We start from the raw sequence: 7160 nt of genomic DNA, 5'->3' as shown, positions 1-7160 counted from the left end.
CTGATGGAATTGTGGAAATAACTAAATTCGTATATTTGTAAATAGAATTTAAAGCGTTTATTTAAATGTATAAGTACATATATTATAATTATGCATGTACCTGTTCTTAATTAGCAATGAATATGATATGCGTGCAAAACACTAAAACCCCAATCAACAGAGGCCAATGACTTTGACTTTAGTTTAAACTTTACGTACGTATTTTACAAATCTTAGATTATTTTCGGTTAATGTTCTTTATCAAATGAAGGTGAAAAAGACAAACAACCCATTTAAACAATACCAAAATGTGCACATACAAATTCATACGTACATTAGGGTGGCCCCTAGTTACATGAAGAAAAATAAAAGTGTTTCGATTTTCGGTCTCTCCCCCTAGAAATGTGTGAATAGCTATTTAGAGGTGGCTCAAAGCGCTCGAAGTTTCCCATTTATTTTATATGGGGAAAAAACTATTTTTCGTAGAAATGGTACAGAATCCTTGTATGTATATCAATATTTTTCAAACGGCAAATTCAACTTCTCTTGAGAAGCCTAAAAAAAATAAACCAATTGGTTATTTAAAATTTGTTTAATATTAACGGTTTTTTATGGCTTCCCCAATTGCATTTTTTCTAGTTTTGGGAACCCATAGAAAATACTTAATAATAATTAATTATTAAATAAACGACTGAGTGTTTTTTCTGAAAATCTTATGAAGTGAAAAAGAGCTTGTCAATTGCACAATATTGATTTTCTACCATTTCTACGAAAAATAGTTTTTTTTTTCCATATGAAATACATGGGAAACTTTGAGCGCTTTGAGCCACCTCTAAATCATTTTTGATTGACCTAAAACTTTGCATAGTTTAGTCTTTAGGCTGTTCACTCATTTCTAGGTGGTTCGACGGAGAACTTGAGCTCTTTTCGAAATAAGGGCCACCCTAATGTACATAGTACATGAAAATATTTATCTACACAAAAAGTGGACTAGTGGGAATAATTTGCTTTAGATTTTTAGCTCGAATTTGCATATTAATGTCTGCAATCTGAGCTATCTGCCTGTCTGTCTGTCAGTCTGGGGTATGCTTATGTTGTCTGGGCAAAAGCGGGCACATTATTATATTTATTAAAGCAATATATTTATGTATGTTTACATATTTGAATACTGTCATGGTGATGCTAGCTTAATATATTTAGGTCTCCTGTACATTGCACTTGAAATGCCTGATCTTTAAATTGGAGCTCAGTTGTTTGTTTCGTGCGCATCATATCAAAGACCGCTCTGGATTTACTCATTCGGAGGTCAATATCTTCGCCGTTACCAAGGTATGTGAAATTCCTGAAAATCTCAAGTGTTTGCTCGGAGACAGTCATGGCACCACAAGTCTGCGCTGGTAGACTTAAAGCATAAACAGACGGCAGCGTTGATCCGGATGAACTCGGGAATTAACTGCAGTTGATCCGGATTAAGTCCGAGTTAATCCGGATCAACGCCGCCGTCTGTTTAAGCTTTTAGAACTTTGGTCTTTTTAAAGTTGCGGTGATAGTTTTCAAGGCAGCATCCACCATCGCCAAAGGAAAGAGAAGGGATGAGAGTATGCAGCGGCTGCAAAGCGCACTTCGAAGTCGAAGACAGCCTCCCGCTGTGAAGGGCATGAAACCTACTTAGTTTTGTCGTACGTATATCTAACAGCAGCGCTGATTTTATTGGGCCCTCAGCTATTGCGCTGGGCTACCCATGTTTCGAAATCGGCAAACATTAGGTGGAAATGAGCTCTAAATTCGGCGCACTGTTCGATAATGAAACGAGCAATATGCTTCCGAAACTAGTGACCAAATAAAGTAAAACTGTGTTATTAGTTTTTTTTTTACCTGACGGTAGAATTTTTTAAGACGAGTTTGCAATTTCAAGGATATGATTAATTTAAAAAAATCAGTGCAATGTAGAATAAATTTGGGAACCAAATGAGAGATAAAACTCTGTAGAGAAAAAAAAATATTTTTGTTTTTTTGGTTCACAAGGACGAATAAATTTAATTTTTATTTGTTTGAGATAATAAAGTTAGAATGACAATATTCGAGATGTGATCGTGTATATATTTGTCTTTAGTTTATATTTTTTTCAAAAATAAATATTGAACATTTTTAAGGATATTCAAGGATGAAATATTAAAAGGACATTTTCATCACCTATTCATCCTTGCACGCAAAAATATTTAACCTTACTCAATTCTACGGAATTTTCTCTATTATTTGATATCCGCATTGCACTGAATTTTTTGAAAATATTTTTTTTTTCAATTAATCATATATTAAAATTTTCAAAGTCCTTTTAAAAAATCCTGACGCCAAAAAGTACAACTAAAAACTCAGTTTTATTATATTCACCACCATTGTGTGAGTACATTTGATTGTCGCACTGTGTAATAGTCGCTGACAACGAGTTTATAAGAACAAAGAGCCAGCTTGGCGTATACGCGATTTTTTTTTGTAGTAGACAAGTTTTGCGACCACGTACATACATATGAATGTACATTCATATGCACTAAATGTACGTATGTACATATATCAGTAACCAAATAATGCACTTTGCTTTGCATTCGCTAAACTATGCAGTAAGACTACTTAAAAGAGATTAATTCCGACATGGAAATTGTTTGGGTAACTTCCAGGTGCTAGACGTCCAAGCACTTTCCGCTTGAGGACTTTCAAACGAATCAAATAATTTCTGGTATACGGTTATTTAAGCACACGTATGTGTGTAAGCATGTTTTTCACGTATTTACCATTTTACATGGATATAATACAAAATGAGCTGATTTTATATACGCAAATTTAAAAAGAAATGCAATTAATGCTATTTGTTTACCGCCTCAGGCATACTTTTAATTTATGCAATTAAGTTCTATAAAATTAAAAAAAGGCTCAATTAATTCGTTGTCAGTGGCTTTCTTTAATACTCTAGTAATTTGCAAGCAAACCGGTTTACACATTTGTCTCCATAATTTTTCATCGATTTTGTGCAAAGTTAATGATTCAGCGGTTTGATAATTATTTGACTATATAAGAGTCATTGTTGATTTATTGAAGTGTTCAAAAGTACAGATGATTAACCGGTTGAGAATTTAAGTGTTCAATAAAATTGCGCTTTGCTTGTTTAAATATGATTTCGCTTATTTACATAAGCATACGCTATTGTATTTTTTTTTTTAAACTATTCGCTATAAATGCACTAGACATGTGTAGGCCAACCAATATAGGCAGAGTTGAATGAAAATGGATGGAAAATGAGGAAATGTGGTGATTTCCGAAGTTGCTATCAGTTCTATTATTTTTTCAAATTGTTGTTGCTTTTCCACAATAGTTTTTCATTAAAAACGAACTCAATCTCAATAAAAATTATTGAATATATTTAATTGTTATAAGGCCATAAATAACAAAAACGAAAAAACTTATCAGCAAAAAAACAAATGGGAAGAAAATTATAAAAGACGACTACATATAAATGCCTATAGATCCTTGCAATCGGAAAAAGACAGCAGAATTTTTGGAGTATCGGGCTTCATAAATGGGGATTAAAGGATAGCTCGCTTGCAGTACACGTAAGTATGTATGTGGGAACGTAATGCAGAGTCTGGAGTATTGCAGAGGAAAGCTAAAACGTTTTAATGCAAGCTGTTAACGCTTTTGATGATGTGATTTTGTTGAAGTTTGTAAAGTGCAAATCATCAAGTGGCATGCGAACGCAACTACAACAAAAAACTCTCATGTAATTTCAAAGAAAATTACATACTTTACGATATAAATCAGTGGTAGGCTCCAGCTTGCTCGCGGGCAAAGCGCGTTCAAGGGTACTACAAATTTTGTATAGAAAGCTTGAAAGAGCTTTACTCGCGCGCAAGCCGGTGTACATCACCAATCTAAATCATATTGGAATAACCTTGATCTAGGTGCCATCCCAGAAGTAATTACGATTGATTTCGCGTGTTATTCTATTCATTATAAAGATTTTAAAATCAATTAAATTTAAGACTAAAAAAATTTAAATAGAATTATAGTTTTGTTTTCCGGTAAAATTAATTTCTATTGTCAATCACTTTAATCCTATTTTATGCTGGTTGTAAGTATTTAATTAAAGCAAGTTAGGGAACTTCCTATTCCTCTTAAACAAAATCTGTATTTCTATAAATAATTTTTTACTGCTTAGTTCAGACTGTATTAAATGCGAGCTTTTAGTTTACTAAGATTAAGATTGAAATAAAAATGTGTATACGTATAGGACATTTGAATATATTTGTAACTTTGCGCTTGAAATTTACGTAGGTGTATTTTTGTAAATGCGAATGTGTGGCTGAAATGTTCCAGTGTGAAGCCGACCAATGACTATATTCCCAAAAAAAAAAAAAAAAAAAAAAATTTTAATTATTTTTTTTTTTAAAAAAAAAAAAAAAAAAAAAAAAAATGTTCATTAATGTTATTTTCTGAAAAAAATAATCACAGTGACTTAATTTGTGTGCATGCGTATGTATTAAAAATATATGTGTACAGAAAGTGATGCTTGAGATTTATTAGTAAAATATCAGGTATTTATGTACACACATACTTATGTACATATGTACATATGTGGATAGCGAAAAGTTTAGTCAAACACAAAAACTCTGTAACAGCAAATATAAACATTATTTTATGCTCGTTTCGTGTAGTTTTAACAATTAATACAAATAAAATGTGGCTTAAAAAAAGCCAACTAAAATTCTGCTCACGAAATATTTGAAATAGGACTCATAAAAAGCGAAAAAAAAAACCATTTGTAGAGCACAATGCGATGGTAAAATATCAGCAGCTACATATTTGAATCTGGCATGCGTTGAGCAGAGTGTTGACAAAATCAAGCAATTTAACAAAAAAAAAAAAAAGCACAAAATCACATTAATTGCTTAGCGTGTGAATGTGTCGAAAGCAAACAATTACTGTGTTAAAGCGACAAATGTTAAATTAAACTACTGACAGGTGGAAAAAAGTTAGCAGAGAAAAAGTGTTTTTTTTTTTGTGAATGAGGAAAATTGAGTTATAATTTGATACATTTTTTTTGAATACAAATACGCACATCCATTGTGTTTTTTATTTTGAGATCGCTTAATATCACGGGCCCGCCAAGTTTAACTTTTTTCCTTTACAAATAATTATGTAAATTATTATTTGTTTTTTTTTTTTTAATATCTAGCTATGCTAAATTAAAATACGGCTTCTTTTCTAGCAGAACGATATTTAAAGTCTAAAAAAACTATTTAATTCAAAATAAATTTTTAATTAAAAAATAGTGCTTTTATTGTTAAAAATACCCCCTAAAGGCTAATTAAATAATAAAGATGTATGAAAATTCAAAGTTACCGCCAGTAATAAGCGGCAACACTGAGAAAAATGGAAAAAAGTAATTTTCTCGATAAATTTACGTAATGGAATTTATTCATAGCTTAGTAAATAATGCCTACCCAAATTTCTTATTAGTTTTTTTTAGAGGAAAACCATTGTAGGCCTATGTATTTAATCGTGTCGCGGGGCTTTGAAGTTTTCCATATGGGAAAATAAAATTTTTCCTACAAATAAATGTTAATCGATCTTAAAAGAAAAAAAATATGAGTCTGGCGGCAGGAAAATTCCATAATGTTGATTTTTCTTTGCAATTTCGGACCACCCTAATATACATAGTAATATATATGTAAGCAATATAAAGTGGTGTTTTTAATAACATCAATTATTTTACTAGATGCTTGAAAATTGAGTAATTATTCGAAAAAAAAATTTATGAACATTAGTACAAACATAATATTAGGGTGGTCTTTAAAATATCTTGATCTAAATTTTGTATGGGCATCCCTTTACTTTGAGCCACGTTCAAAATAAAGACATTCCCGAAAATTTTAAACTAGTAAACAAATTTTGGCGCTGCTAGGGGTTTGCAAAATTTTTAATAAAAAAAAAAAATCGACTTGAAGTCTAGTAAATTTGGCAAATTATTGAAACATATTCATAAACTCGTTGAGCTATAGCTGGTCAATGTAAAAAATTTGTAGAATTTTCATGATAAAAAAATTTTTTTTTTTCAACCTCTGCTATTGACCCTTCACAATGTGCTTAAAATTTGGAAACGATCGTAGATATTTTTAATTTGTGCTTAGAGCAAAATAAAGGTGTGTCCCATGTTGTTGATGTTGTTTTTAAGAACCACCCTAATATATATGTATACAGACCCACTAATATACAAACATACACAGCTGCTGATTTTTTTAAACTAATTTTACATCGCTTTGTTTTCAGCAATTAACTTTCAGTGTTGGCTCATCGCTTGGTTACGATTGCCACACTTTTGAGGTTGAAAAAAAAAAGTTATAACACAAATGGTTGCCATGAAATATTTACAAACACACACACACACATGCTTGGATAAGCACAATAGGGGTATTCTCTGAGTCTTGCAAAGCCCTTGCACGGTGCACAGATTGCACGGTAAAAACCGGTTTTCGTATGGGACAGCTTTGCAAACCGTGCAATCCGTGCACCGTGCAAGGGCTTTGCAAGACTTAGAGAATAACCCTAATGTATTACATGTTTTTCGAGTGGCTTAAGTACTGTATGTGATATAGGATGCATAAAAAGTGCGCTTTACTTTTTAATTTTTTAAATATTTTAATTTATTGTTGCCGAATAAGAAAAAATTAATTGAATTATATTGCAATAATGAAATGCTGCCCATTACAGCATGCGGTTTGTTAAATGTTGTGCGGCAATGTGGCAAGATTTGCTAATATGGATGCAAGTTTTTCACACTGACCATTTGTGCTATTAGCTTTTTTACATTATAAAAGATATAATTTCATTCATTCATGCCCTAATTATTACAGTAATGCAAGTGTTAAGGTAAAAAAGTTTGCTGTTTATAATTTAATTATGTGCTTATTGCGGTCAGTGCCGCTAGTAAAATTATTTGCTGAAATGCGAGAGTGAGAGACTAGTTAAACAAAAAAATGAATATTTTCCTCCTCTAACTAATGGGGCACGACTGGATGTTGCCATGCAAATTAAGTGATCTACAGTTTTACTCTAACACCGAAAGCCAAATGATTAAAAAAAAAAGTTTCATGGTCGAAGTATAATCAGAGCTTAACCATCGCCTGAAG

This window comes from Rhagoletis pomonella, unplaced genomic scaffold (genome assembly GCF_013731165.1).
Source record: "Rhagoletis pomonella isolate Grant_MI unplaced genomic scaffold, Rhpom_1.0 Rhpom_scaffold_00007, whole genome shotgun sequence".
Lineage (NCBI taxonomy): Eukaryota > Metazoa > Arthropoda > Insecta > Diptera > Tephritidae > Rhagoletis > Rhagoletis pomonella.
Note: the sequence above shows the minus strand (reverse complement) of the source record.